This window comes from Bubalus bubalis, chromosome 18, assembly GCF_019923935.1.
Source record: "Bubalus bubalis isolate 160015118507 breed Murrah chromosome 18, NDDB_SH_1, whole genome shotgun sequence".
Taxonomy (NCBI): Eukaryota; Metazoa; Chordata; class Mammalia; order Artiodactyla; family Bovidae; genus Bubalus; species Bubalus bubalis.
The window spans coordinates 51,846,017-51,858,833 of NC_059174.1; the positions used below are offsets into that span (position 1 = coordinate 51,846,017).

The 12,817-nt window shown below is 48.4% G+C and overlaps 1 pseudogene; it reads right to left on the bottom strand.

Moving 5' to 3' along the window:
• Positions 1-7,601: 7,601 nt before the first annotated feature.
• LOC112580475 lies at positions 7,602-7,722 on the bottom strand (annotated as a pseudogene).
• Between the last annotated feature and the right edge of the window lie 5,095 nt (positions 7,723-12,817).

Here is a 12,817-nt window from a genome sequence, read left to right on the forward strand (position 1 = left end):
AGAGCAAGCCAACAGGGAGAGTCTGGGAGGAGGGGCCCAGTGCACACCTGAGGGGCAAGGGTGCTATTTTTGCTCCAGTTTCTCTTAGTTATTGCCAGAGGGCTATTCTCATAGGGTGTTAATTTCCTGGCACTCCCAGTCTGGCCCATGTAGGCAGAGTGATCTTCTGTGGTTCCAGAAAATAGCTCACAGGTACCCAGATGCACACTAGAAGTCCACTAGGGCACCACGGAACATCCGAGAGATGACGGCAAAGCTCTGAGAACATCTCCTGGAGATGTTTGTATTATTACATCCAGGTGAAAGGGATAAGAATGCACCCAAGCTGTACGGATTAATCCTGTAACCAAGTCCCCTAAAACCAAGTTCCTCCGCCCAGTTTATAATTCATCTGTCTATTCAAAATTTTATTCCCTTTCTTAGCAACCTAAATGTCCATCATTAGATGAATGGATAAGGACGTTGTGGTACATATACATAATGGAATATTCAGTTCAGTTCAGTCGCTCAGTCGTGCCCGACTCTTTGTGACCCCATGAACTGCAGCACGCCAGGCCTCCCTGTCCATCACCAACTCCCGGAGTTCATTCAAACTCATGTCCATTGAGTCGGTGATGCCATCCAGCCATCTCATCCTCTGTAGTCCCCTTCTCCTCCTGCCCCCAATCCCTCCAAGCATCAGAGACTTTTCTAATGAGTCAACTCTTCGCATGGAATATTACTCATCTATAAAAAAGGAATGCATTTGAGTCAGTTCTAATGAGGTGGATGAACCTAGAGCCTATTATACAGAGTGAAGTCAATCAGAAAGAGAAAGACAAAATGCCGTTTATTAAGGCACCTCTTGATGAAGGTGAAAGAGGAGAGTGAAAAAGTTGGCTTAAAGCTCAACATTCAGAAAACAAAGATCATGGCATCTGGTCCCATCACTTCATGGGAAATAGATGGGGAAACTGTTTCCACTGTTTATTTTTTGGGGTTCCAAAATCACTGCAGTTGGTGACTGCATCCATGAAATTAAAAGACACTTACTCCTTGGAAGAAAAGTTATGACCAACCTAGATAGCATATTGAAAAGCAGAGACATTACTTTGCCAACAAAGGTCCATCTAGTCAAGGCTATGGTTTTTCCAGTGGTCATGTATGGATGTGAGAGTTGGACTGTAAAGAAAGCTAAGCGCCGAAGAATTGATGTTTTTGAACTGTGGTGTTGGAGAAGACTCTTAAGAGTCCCTTGGACTGCAAGGAGATCCAACCAGTCCATTCTGAAGGAGATCAGCCCTGAGATTTCTTTGGAAGGAATGATGCTAAAGCTGAAACTCCAGTACTTTGGCCACCTCATGTGAAGAGTTGACTCATTGGAAAAGACTCTGATGCTGGGAGGGATTGGAGGCAGGAAGAGAAGGGGACGACAGAGGATGAGATGGCTGGATGGCATCACCAACTTGATGGATGTGAGTCTGAGTGAACTCCGGCAGTTGGTGATGGACAGGGAGGCCTGGCGTGCTGCGATTCATGGGGTCGCAAAGAGTCAGACACGACTGAGCGACTGAACTGAACTGAACTGAAGGCGTATATATATGGAATCTAGAAAGATGGTACTGACTATCCTACGTGCAGGGCAGCAAAGGAGACACAGACATAAAGAACAGACTTTTGGACTCAGCAGGAGAAGGAGGGGGTAGGATGATTTGAAAGAATAGTATTGAAATATATACATTGCCATATGCAAAATAGATAGCCAGTGCGAGTTTGATGTATGGAGCAGGGCACCCGAAGCTGGTGCTCTGTGACGACCTGGAGGAATAGGGTGGGGAGGGACCTGTGAGGGGTTTCAGGATGGAGGGGACACATGGGTACCTATGGCCGATTCATACTGATGTATGGCAGAAACCATCACGATGTTATAAAGCAATTATCCTTCAATTTAAATAAATAAATAAACTTTCTTTCCTTTTCTTTTCCTGAACTGGTTCCCCCTCAAGACTGAGGAATATCAAGGAAAGAGGAGATTGTCACCAAGCAGGACCCCATGGGGCCTTCCTGCGACAGGACCCCTCCCCTGTGAAGTCCTCCACCTGCCTCTTGAGTGTAGAAAAAATGTAGCCTTCTAGGTCTTCCTCACGTTCCAAAGAGTAAATTCAATCAGAGACGTGAAAAAGTGTGGAAACAAAGGAAAACTGTCAAACAAGACAAAATAATGATAGGTTAGCCACTCAACACGGAGAAGGCAATGGCACCCCACTCCAGTACTCTTGCCTGGAAAATCCCATGGGCGGAGGGGCCTGGAAGGCTGCAGTCCATGGAGTCGCTCAGAGTTGGACATGACTGAGCGACCTCACTTTCACTTTTCGCTTGCGTGCATTGAAGGAAATGGCAACCCACTCCAGTGTTCTTGCCTGGAGAATCCCAGGGACGGGGGAGCCTGGTGGGCTGCCATCTATGGGGTGACACAGAGTCGGACACGACTGAAGCGTCTTCGCAGCAGCAGCAGCCACTCAACAAAGGCAAGGGCTTTTAGTTCCTCAAGGCCTGCAGATAATAACCTGAGCCATATCCTCGAAGAAGCTAACTTCATGCTGACCACAAGCACAGAGAGCCCAAACCGTTTGGAACCAGAAGGTTGTTGATGTTAACTCCCAATTATCTCGTGCGTGTGTGCTCAGTTGCTTCAGTCGTGTCTAGCTCTTTGTGACCCCATGGACTGTAGCCTGCCAGGCTCCTCTGTCCATGGGATTCTCCAGGCAAGGATACTGGAGTGGGTTGCCATGCCCTCCTCCAGGGGATCTTCCCAACCCAGGGATTGAACCCTCGTCTCTTAAATCTCCTGTATTGACAGGCAGGTTCTTTAGCACTAGCACCACCTGGGAAGCACCTTCCAACCTGGGAAGACCCCACCACCACCTCCCCACTACCTCCCCATCAACCAAACAGAAGAATGTCCACAAGCTGATCACACACCCCTCTTCCTCACCCTGTCTTTACAAACCTTTCCCTGAAAGCCATTGTAGAGTTTGGGTATTTGGAGCATTAGCTGCCTTGCTGGGTGTACCCCTTGCTTGGTGCCTGCAGGAAATGCTGCACTTTCTCTCACCACAACCTGATGTCAGGAGATTGGCTTTCCTGTGCTCAGGTAAGCAGACCTAAGTTTGGTTCGGTGACAATCCTGAGGTCATGGAGGATAACTGTCACACCCAGCCAGGACTGCTTTAAGGCACAGCCCTAAAGAATCTGCCTGCAGTGCAGGAGACCAGGGTTCGATCTCTGGATCAAGACGATCCCCTGGAGAAGGGAATGGCTACCCACTCCAGTATTCTTGCCTGGAATATTCCATGAACAGAAAAGTATGGTGGGCTATGGTCCATGGGGTCACAAAGAGTCAGACATGACTGAGCGACTAACACATTTTGATACTTTTCCAGCTCTTACTGCCAGTCGAGGCTGCTTGGGCCTTCTGAGGGAAGGGGTCCCCCTTCAAAAAAAGCTGTGAGCTCTTGTGTTGTGGGTCATCCCCACTTCACGCCCTTGGTCATGAGACATGAACTAGATATCAATGGGCAGTGGACCAAGGAGGCCCCATGAGACCACAAGAGAGGGAGAGGCAAGCCACTCCCAAGAGGCTGAGGGAATCTGCCCCACTAGATGGACCCCATATTCAACGAATCAAACCACCCCCAGAGATGGACACCCAGAGCAAGTCAGGGTTTGGGGTCCCTGAGGAGGCCCATGCCTACTGGCCTCACAGGACAGGAAAGTCCAACATGAAGTCATCCAAATGAAAAGAGGTTTATTATCAGGAGAGCAAAGGGTGCCTCCAAATCAAAGACAGGACGGGGCTGGTCTCAAGGACCTGAGCAGCCAGGGCCCCCACACCCTCAGTGTGGCTTCTCTCCATCTCCCTGAACTCAGATGGATCCGGTTCAAATTCCACTTCACAGCCCACAAGCTGTGTGATCTCCATTTGCTAGACCCCTATATCCCTCAGTTTCATTATCTGTTCTTACACACAAGAGGGATAATACTAACTTTCCTTCCGGTGGGAACACTGCCTGACCCACAGTATGGCTTTGAGTTTCTTGTCATATTTTTGTTGTTGTTTAGTTGCTAAATTGTGTCTGACTCTTTGCGACCCCATGGACTGCAGCACACAAGGCTTCCCTGTCCTTCACTATCTCCCAGAGTTTGCTCAAACTCATGTCCAGAGCCGGTGACGCTATCCAACCATCTCATCCTCCGCCGCCCTCTTCTCCTTTTGCCTTCAATCTTTCCCAGCATCAGGGGCTTGTTGTCATATGTTGTTGCTCAGTCACCAAGTGGTGTCCAACTCTTCGTGACCCCATGGACTGCAGCACGCCAGGCTTCCCTGTCCCTCACCGTTTTCCGGAGTCTTCCCAAGTTCATGTTACCATATATATGATGTGCAACTATAACATATAATTACATATGTTACATGTAGTGTATATTAACATTCTTAATTATCCTCTCACTGACAAGTTCTCACTGATTTTATGCCTCTGAAAGGCAGCCACCAGAGGGCGCCAGACTCTTTGGTTTTAAGTCCCAGATACAACTTCCTGACTCATTTGAAACTGAGTCATTTGATGTTGGGAAAGACTGAAGGCGGGAGAAGGAGATGACAGAGGATGAGTTGGTAGGATGGCATCACCGACTCAACTGACATGAGTTTGAGTAAATTCCGGGAGTTGGTGATGGACAGGGAGGTCTGGAGTGCTGCAGTCCTTGGGGTCACAAAGAGTCAGACAAAACTGAGCAACTGAACTGAACAACTTCCTGAAGCCAGCTGGTGCCACAGTCCGGGATATTCTGAGGTCTCTTTTCTAGAAAGTTCATGGAAATGGAAGCATAAGTCGTGTGGTCTTTCCTATCCAGCATATTTTGCTCAGCATCATGCATCTGAGACTCTGTGGATACTCAAGTTACTCTGTGGATCAAGCGCTCGAACTGTTTTATGTAAATTGGTGCAGCCGCTATGGAAAACGGTATGCACGTTCCTCAAAAGACTAAAAATAGAGTTATGGGCTCCTGAAAACCCACTCTTGAGAATATATCCCAACAAAACTATAATTTGAAAAGATACATGCACCCTTAAGTTCACAGCAGCACTCTTCACTAGCCAAGATTTGGAAGCAAACTAAATGCCCATCAACAGAAGAATGGATAAGAAGATGTGATATATATATATGTGTGGGGGTGTGTGTGTATACACACACAAGAGAATACTGCTGCTAAGTCACTTCAGTCATGTCCGACTCTGTGCGACCCCATAGACGGGAGCCCACCAGGCTCCCCCGTCCCTGGGATTCTCCAGGCAAGAACACTGGAGTGGGTTGCCATTTCCTTCTCCAATGCATGAAAGTGAAAAGTGAAAGTGAAGATGTTCAGTCATATCCAACTTTTAGTGACCCCATGGACTGCAGCCTACCAGGCTCCTCCGTCCATAAGATTTTCCAGGCAAAAGTACTGGAGTGGGGTGCCATTGCCTTCTCCGCAATAGAATACTACTCAGCCATAAAAAAGAATGAAATAATGCCATTTGCAGCAACATGGATGGTCCTAGAGATTAACATACTAAATGAAGTATGTTGGAAAGAAAAAGACAAATACCATATGATATCACATGTATATGGACTCTAAAATATGGCACGAATGAACTTATCTATGAAACAGAAACAGACCCACAGACAGAGAATAGATCTGTGGTTGCCAAGAGGAAGGGGATTGGGGAGGAGTGGATTGAAAGCTCAGGACTAGCAGATGCAATCTATTAATATTACATATAGAATGGACAGACAGCAACGTCCTACTGTCTAGCACAGGGAATGATATTCAATATCCTGCAATAAACCGTAAAGCAAAAGAACATGGAAGGTGTATATATATAACTGAATCACTTTGCTGTAGAGCACAAATTAGTAACACGTTGCAAATGAATTATCGTTCCATAAAAAACATTTTTTTTTTAAAAAAAGAGCTCATTCTGTTTTCTTGCCAAGAGGTCTCCACAGTGTGGATGGCCCACATTTTGTTTCTCTGTTCATCTGGTGATGGACATTTGGATGAGTTCCAGTTGAGGCTGTCATGAATAATGCATAAACAGACAGACACTGCTGTGGACATTCACGCCCAAGTCTCTGTGAGAAGGCTCTGTCTCAGGTTTGAACTGCATGTACGCCATATGGGGGATGGTCATCCTCAGCGATTGAACTTGGTGGAGCCACTGGACCTTGCATATTTCTGCCCAGCGCACGACTTCTCCAAGGGGCTGTCTTGGCTCCAGAGCTCCTCCCCAAGTGGCTGGGACTTTGTCAAGTCAGCACATGGTCTGTGTCCCTCTCTTCTCTCCTGTCACAGGTGTATCTTCCTACCAAACCTCTTGCACTATTGACTTAGTCTTGATGTCAGCTTTGCAGAGCACCCAGCCCGAGGCACACATGGAATGTGCTCAGAACAGTACCTGGCATATTGTTTATCATTGTGATTATAACGTGGAGGCAGGCACATGGGTTCTGGTGCTGGATGGCTGGGTTCAGCTCCAGTGCCCCCTGAGGGGATAACAGTAGTGCCAGAGCCTGTCCCACTTGGGCCCAGCCATCCAGAACTTTCCAGTAAAAAAATCCACCTGCAATGTAGGAGAATCGGGCTCCATCCCTGGGTCGGGAAGATCCCCTGGAGGAGGAAATGGCAACCCACTCCAGTATTTTTGCCTGGGAAAGCCCATGGATAGAGAAGCCTGGGGGGCTATAGTCCGTGGGGTCGCAGAGAGTTGGACACGACTGAGCATGCGCACGTGCCAGGGCTCAACTCTAACGACAGAGGGAGCGAGGAGAGCGGGTCAGCAACCCAGGCAGAGAAAATAGAGGAGAATATTCCATTCTTTTTGTTCTTTTTTTCTGACAGGGAAGTAGGATTTATTGGTGAGCATGTGTAAGGAGGGGACAGCGCCAAGGTTCTAATGAGTGCTGCTGCTGCTAAGACGCTTCAGTCGTGTCCGACTCTGTGCGACCCATAGACGGCAGCCCACCAGGCTTCCCGTCCCTGGGATTCTCCAGGCAAGAACACTGGAGTGGGTTGCCATTTCCTTCTCCAATGCAGGAAAGTGAAAAGTGAAAGTGAAGTCGCTCAGTAGTGTCCGACTCTAGCGACCCCATGGACTGCAGCCCACCAGGCTCCTCCGTCCATGGGATTTTCTAAGCAAAAGTACTGGAGTGGGGTGCCAGTGCAGGATCCGCTATTTATCCAGAGGGCCACGATTAGGGATGTATTTAACCCTTAGGGATGTATTTAACCCCTAGCCATCTCGGATGAGCCGCTTTTCTGCTACCATGTTTCCAAATTCATCCGCCTTAAACTTAGTAAATCCTCATGTCTTGGATCTTCTGGCAGCCAGGGAACTTGATCCTGGCCCTGTGGAGGGCCTCCATCACATGCTCCTTGTTCTGCAGCTTGGTGCAGACAGACATTATGACTAGCCCAATGTGGACACCGGCCACTATGCTCCGGGGCTTTCCAAAGGCACTGCACCTACCTGTCTAGAGCCTAGACTGGGGACAGCAGGCCAGTCATGAGTGTCCACTGGAAAGGGCTGTCTCCAAGGTCCCTTAGGGCAACCGGCTGCGGACTCGGCTGAGGCGGCTGCTGTTTGCAGCCATTGCACAGCAGACCCACCCTTTTTTGTTCTGTCCTCAGCTTCCCAGTCTGAAGCCGCCTTGGGGAAGCAAGAATCTTGGTAACATTCTGAGCTGTCATGATGAAATGGTGCTGCATAATTTTATTACTGAACTGAGACAGCTCTTGGGACAAAAGGCAGTTTCAAGGCCTTTTATTACTGAAGAGGATCTGAAACATTTGCATTTTGCCCGATACTGTGTCCAAAGGGCATGGAGGAATTGTCCTTATAGTTGTCCACAGGAACAAGGAAGGGGTAAAAAAAAAACAAACCAGACATTGGGCCAGCTTGTGCCCCTGGAGTCCTGATACTCCACTTGGTAGACATGGCAATTCCACAGTGGTCATTTCCTGCCTCTCCCTGAACACTCTGGGACAAAAGCCATTAGGTGGGACAGAGTTAGTAGGCAGGGGCTGGGGGAGGGCCGTCTGGCCCAGAGAAGGGAGTCAGAGTCTGCCCAGCAGGAAGGAGACATGGAGGCAGGGAGTAGGCATGGGAGAAGGCCACACATAACATGCAACAGGGTCCATCGAGTAAGCAAATGAATTCACGATTACAGGAGCGGGGTTCTCACTGTCAAAGCGGCGAGGCTGAAACAGGAAGGGAGAAAGCCAACACGACACTGGCTGTGGGCTGGAATTAGACATCAGTGTGAACCTGAGGTTCTCCATAAGTCGTCAAGAGATACAGGTAGACGTAAAAGTGTGTGTGCACTAAACGGTATTGAGCACACAGATATCGGCCTCTAAGTACCATTAACCACTAACAAGAACCAGGGATCTTTGTAGAATGGACTCATTTTGAGGGGACTGTGTGTGTATGTTAGTCTCTCAGTCATGTCTGACTCTTTGAGACCCCATGGACTGTAGCATCTGTCCATGGAATTCTCCAGGCAAGAATACTGGAGTACGTTAGCCATTCCATTCTCCAGGGGATCTTCCCAACCCAGGAATCGAACCTGGGTCTCCTGCATTGCAGGCAGATTCTTCACCATCTGAGCCACCAGGGAAAACCAAGGCAGCAAAAGTTCAAGGTGAGTCTGAGACATCTTGTTATGCCGGAAAGTAAAGACGTGCACGAGGAAGGATGGGGTCATGTCGAGAGGATGCAGAAGTCACCTGACGTCCTCTGGCCTAAAAAGGGATAACTGGGACATCAAAAGAAATCATAGTAACTTGTTCGATTTCTACAGCTGATGTAACCAAGTGCCATACAGTGGCTCAAACAACAGAAACAAATTTGTCTCACAGGCCTGGAGTCCAAGATCCAAGTGTTGGCAGGGCTGGCTCCTTCTGAGGCTCTGAGGGAACATCTGTCCCCTGTCTCTCTCTCAGCTTCCGATGGCTTGCTGGCAATCTTTGCTTTGTTTGGCTTGTAGAAGCATCACCCTGATCTCTGTTTTCATTTTCACAGGGCATTCTCCCCATAGGTCATTGTCCAAATTTCCCCTTTAAAAGGACACCAGTCATGTTGGAGTAGGGACCACCCTACTTCAGTCTGACCTTATCTTAACTAATGATCCTATTTTCAAATAAGGTCACATTCTGAAGTCCTGGGGAGTAAGGACTTCAATAGATTTTAAATTGTGGGGGGGTACACAACTCAACCTGTAATACATGATAGCAGATTGTAATGTAAGGGATCAACAGGAAGCCACAGGTCCATATTGATATATAAATACTGATTTAAATAAATTAATTCACTCAAAAAGCCAATGTGTGATGAGGAACAAGAGATTTATACAGTATCAAAGCACCTCCCCACTAGTTACTTATTCATGACCAAGGGTAAAAGGAGAACCTGTAAAGAGGCCCCATCTCCAGATACAGTCACCTCAGGGTGAGGGCTTCAACATATGAATTTCATGGTCAGGGAGCAAGATTTGGTCCATAACAACTACTTTGCTCCCAAGGAGGGGGACTGAGGGGATGTCATGCTATGGTTCTCAGAGGTCCCCAGCAGTCACCTGCTCATCAGTACCCCTAGGGTTGCCTCCCTTTCCTCCCATGTCCCCACCCTCTATAGGTGCTTCCGGGGATCCCGCAGCCAAATCAACCACATGCCCTTGAATCCTGGTCACAGGCGCTGCTTCTGGGGACCCCAAACTCACCTGGTGCCCCTACCTCCAGCTTTGAACCAGATCTCCAGCCTGGCAGGGAGAGGAGCGGCCAGATGCCACCCTGGCCGCTCCTGGGGTGTGTGCTGCGTCCTAGCATACCCTCCCTTCCTCCTTCCTGTTTTCTTTAAGGGGTGAGCACACCTGTGCAACTTCAGAATCCCAGTCTGGACGCCTGACTGGCACTGGCTGACAAGAGTCTCTTTCCCAGGGAATTTGGGACTGAGACCAAGAGATTCTGGCTCAGCCTCTCAAAGAGAAGTTATGAAATGGGAGCTGGGGACTCCCCTGGCGGTCCAGTGGTAAAGACTCCATGCTTCCACTGCAGGGGGTATAGGTTCCATTCCTGGTTGGGCGATTAACATCCCATGGTTCGGCCAAATAAAATTAAATTAAATTTAAAAAATTAAAAAAAAAAAAAAACAGAGCTGGAGGAAGCCTGCTTTCCCCATGCCATGCCCTGAGAGACAGGGAAAGCAGAGCTGCAGGAAAGGAGGAGAAAGATGGACAGAGGAGCACACAGGCGAGGTAGTGCGGGGAACTGATGATGCTCTGACATTGTTTCTTTTTCCTTTCTCTTCTGAGGCCTGGCTGAGCCCTCTCACAGTATGTGCTGCGTCCTAGCATACCCTCCCTTCCTCCTTCCTGTTTTCTTTAAGGCATCCTGGGTTAGTGCCCCAGTTACTATTGATGCAAAACAAATTACCCCAACATCGAGCAGCTTGAAACAACCACGTTACTCTCTCTCCCAGTTTCTATGGGTCAGGAATGGAGGAAGGGCTCCATGGGGTGGTTCTGGTTTAGGACCCTTCACACAGGTGCAACTAGCCATGCCATTTCCCACAGGGGTGATATCACTGCTTCTTATTTAAGTCACTACCTTTGGGATTCCCTGGTGGCTCAGATGATAAAGAATCTGCCCACAATGCGGGAGACCTGGGTTCGATCCCTGGGTTGGGAAGATCCCCTGGAAGAGGAAATGGCAACCCACTCCAGTATTCTAGCCTGGAGATCCCATGGACAGAGGAGCCTGGCAGACTACAGTCCATGGGGTCACAAAGAGTTAGACGTGACTGAGTGACTAAGCTCACACACACACACACACACACACCCCTTTGGGAAGCCTGGCATGCTGCAGTTCATGGGGTGCAGAGTCGGACAGGACTTAGCAACTGAACAACCAGCACATTTGGGGGCAATTTGTTTACACAGCAATATATAATAAATACACCTAGAAAGCGGCAGAGCTGACATCTTGGACTGAGATCTAAGACTAGTGTTTTTCTCCCTAGAAAATATTGAAGCTCCAAGCCTGGGGAGGGCCAGGAGACTTTTGGGAGGCTGCAGGTGGTGACGGTTGGGGAAGGCGGCAGGTTTAATGATTTCCTGAAAGGGGAGGATGGAAGTTTTGTGAATTAACCTAAAGCAAGACAGACAAGGGAAGAGAACAGAGAAGATGGTCTAACTCTGGCCTGTTTCTTTGGGAAAGCTTTATTTGCCTTTAGTTTTACTGTAGTTGTTCGTTTCTTTGTAATTCTACCTCATTTTAAAAATTGGTCACTTATTTATTTTTGGCTGTGCTGGGTCTTCACTGCTGTGTGGGCTTTTTCTAGCTGCAGTGAGGTGAGCCGGGGCTACCTCTAGTTGCAGGGCACAGGCTTCTCATTGCGGTGGCTTCTCTTGTTGTGGAGGACAGGCTCTAGGGCACTCGGGCTTCCATAGTTGCAGTCCACGGGCTTAACAGTCGCAGTTCCTGGGCTCCAGAGCACAGGCTCAATAGTTGTGGCTCACAGGCTTAGTTGCTCTGCAGCCTGTGGGATCTTCCTGGATCAGGGATTGAACCTGTGTCTCTTGCATTGGCAGGTTCTTTACCTCTGAGCCCCCAGGGAAGCCCTCTACCTAATTTTTAATTAGGAATTAAATTTTACAAATTGACTTATTAATTATGAATTAGATTATCTAATTTCTAATTTTAATTAGGTAAGAGCAGTACAACGAACATCTACATCCCTTTACATCAATTTCATAAATGATTAACATTTTCCACATCAGTTTTACCACACTCCAAAAATTTTCTCATGCATTTAGAAGAGAAGTATGCAGGACCTAAGCAGAGAGTTCAAATTATCACAAAGGATGACGCCCACGTAAGCATGAGCTAGAGCCTGCCAGGGACAGATGCTGCCCTTGATTCCCCTCATCCCCCACCCACCCTCCTCCCCAAAAGCAACTATCGGCATGCTTCTCAAACCACATCGATGGGGCAGGTTTGAAATGAGATTGTTCTCATCATAATCCTTCTAGGGAGGATTAAAGTTTCCTTGGAGAATCAGCAGAAAGCTCTCCAGGCCTCTCTCCTAGCTGAAAATGCAGGTAACACACACCAGTTGCCACTCAACTTGTAGAGATGGCCAGCCCTGAAGCTCACCCCAGAATGAACCTCCGGGAAAAGGCGGAAGCAGGCACAGCTGGCTCCCGGGGGCTCCTGGGAGACTTGGCTCAGGCCGTTCTGCAAGGATCAGCAAGAGTCCTGCCTGGCCTTCCTCTTCCTCCCCTGGGAATCTAGCTGCTTCCCTCTGCAAGTGACCAGAGGATGCCCTTTGGTACGGTTGCTGGCTCTGTCATCTGAGTCAGGGGGCAGACGTGAACAAGCTAGGGTGGGACTGGAGTCAGGGCTGACTGATGGGTTCGTGAGCACAGGTGGGACGTTTTAGAATGTAGATTTTACTTCTATTCAGGCGTGGTGAGGCCAAGAGATCAAGACTCAACTGCCAATGGAAAGATAGGTAATGACTCACAGGTCCCAAGAGGAGGGGGATAAGCCAAGCCCTGAAAGGCCCCATGAGAGAACACTGAGGTTGCTCTCAGGCCTGGGTGGGGAGGTGGGTGAGAGCCTTTATTGTGGTTTATACAGGATGGAACCCCCCGCAGGGTTAAGTCAGCTTAAAATTGGCTTGTTTGAATCATTTCAGTGGGCCCTGAGGCATTAAGGGGCTGTCCCTAGTTGATTGATA